Source organism: Loxodonta africana, chromosome 1 (genome assembly GCF_030014295.1).
Source record: "Loxodonta africana isolate mLoxAfr1 chromosome 1, mLoxAfr1.hap2, whole genome shotgun sequence".
NCBI lineage: Eukaryota > Metazoa > Chordata > Mammalia > Proboscidea > Elephantidae > Loxodonta > Loxodonta africana.
In genome coordinates this window covers 75307998-75310126 of record NC_087342.1, presented here as the reverse complement: position 1 = coordinate 75310126, position 2129 = coordinate 75307998, and the positions used below count along the sequence as shown (strand labels likewise).

At 41.1% G+C, this 2129-nt stretch overlaps 1 non-coding gene across 1 annotated transcript; it reads right to left on the bottom strand.

The window, feature by feature from the left end:
* Nucleotides 1-1679: 1679 nt before the first annotated feature.
* TRNAV-AAC (transfer RNA valine (anticodon AAC)) lies at nucleotides 1680-1751 on the bottom strand. The gene has a single exon. It is a non-coding gene; the product is annotated as a tRNA-Val (tRNA).
* Nucleotides 1752-2129: the final 378 nt, after the last annotated feature.

Below are 2129 nucleotides of genomic sequence, written 5' to 3'. Positions count from 1 at the left end.
TATCTGCAGTCTAGACCACTCCATTAACCTTGTGTCTTGTATATACAACTGATTCCTTGGCATTGCCACTTGGATGTTTTGTACTAGGCATCTAAAAGTTAGCAAGTCTAAAACTGAACTCCCACTTTTCTCTAATAATCCTACTACATCCAAGCTTCAGCATTTCAGTTAATGACAGCTCAGTTCTTCTAGTCTTTGAGGCAAAAAAACCCCTCGAAGTCATCATTTATTTTACTCTTTCTCTCATACCTCACCCCAAGTATGTCAGAAATTTTTCTTCTATCTTCAAAATATATCCAGACTGTGACTATTTCTCACTCCCTTGACAGCCACCATCTTGTCTGTCATAGGAGAAAATGACCCCACAGTCAAATGTAATCTAAAGAGATTTTTATTAAGCAAGGACAAGGACAAAGATGATCATTGCCACGAGGACTTTGCCAGTGTGTACTGGCCACAAGAGACTAGCAGAATCCACTGATTCACAGTCAGGGAGTCTCCAGTATACTGTTACAGAAGGAAGTAAATTAAAAAAAGTTACATGATTGTCAAAGGTGGGAAACATCACCTATGGGAATACATGATTGATTTAAGGAATCTTTGTTGGCTAGATTCCATTTCCTTGGGAACAGCTTGGCAACATCTGTTCTTGGTTTGGTGACTTTCAACAGGTTCTCAGGGCAGGCAAAAGGAAATTACAGTAAGCTCCTTTGTGAGAGTATAACTTCCCTGTGTCGCAGTTCTTTGTTGGTTAAGATACAGTACCCTTCATGGAACAGTCCACCCCTAGGTACAGAAACAATGAAAATAATGAGTTTCAGCTTGTACTGTTATTCCTTTCTGCAACTTTCCATACTGATTTTAACAAACACTCACACATAGTGGTTTCCAGCATTAACTACGACCGCTTACCAAACTTGAAAATAAAAATAGATTTTAGTCTATGCAGCCTGCTTCAGCCTCACTACTTTTGGCCAAGCACGTACATACCTTTAAGACCCCCTATTATTTATTTATTTATTTCAATTTCATGTCCGGAAAACCTGGTGGTGTAGTAAGGTGCTATGACTGCTAAGCAAAAGGTTGGCAGTTCAAATCCACCAGGTGCTCCTTGTAAACTCTGTGGGGCATTTCTACCCGGTTGTATGGGGTTGCTATGAGTCAGAATTGATTCCGTGGCAATGGGCTTTGTTTTTTTTTTTTAATTTGTTTTATTTCATGTCCAGAGCCTCGGTGGCGATTTGCTTAACAGCTTGGTTGTTATCTGAAATGTCAGCAGTTCGAGTCTAAGATCTACTGTAGGAAAATTAATGGGGCCGTTATGCTGAGTCCCATATTTCTTTGTGAGTCGCAAGTGACCGGACAGCAACTTTTTTTTTTTTTTTTTTTGTACACAGCATCCACTCTATTTTCTCAGGACTCTTCGCTTTGAATCCTGTGCCAGAGAACGATGGAGACCTCGCTTTTCTGCCGGGTGCAGAAACTTTTGTAACCCAGTGGGAAATGGAAAACCTGACAAGCGTCCGGGGGCGGGCGAGGAGGCAAGTCAAGTACATTATTGTTTTAATTTAAAGTCAGGTGCTACAAAAGGAAAGCGGAGGTTAGGGGATTCGTTGAAGCATGTTCCGATTAAGAGTTTGTGCAGTGAAATTCGGAACTCACAAATGCAACGCCCAGTTTGTTTCCGCCCGGTTCGAACCGGGGACCTTTCGCGTGTTAGGCGAACGTGATAACCACTACACTACGGAAACTCGCTTCTCTACATTGCTTTTCCGTTTGTAATTGATTAATAGGAAATATGTGCTTTCCTTCAGGATATTTTCAGGCTGAGAAATATTTTTTCCCCTTGTACGTTCCCATTCTTATAATCAGCAGTATCAAAACTCGAGAAATCATAGTCAAGCAAATGCTACTCCCAGGGTCCCAATTCCTTTACAAAAAAAAAAAAAAAAAATCACGGGCAAGTTTCAAGAAATTTCTTCATAAATTCTAATCTCATTTCTCTGCTGGTGCAAGACGCAATGATCTTCATCTCCCGATGACTGAAGGTGAACCCTTAGGAAATAGTACGAAAGGGCTGGTTTCAGTAGGCCCTCGGCAATTTGTGCCTGGGCACTAGCGAGAGAGAC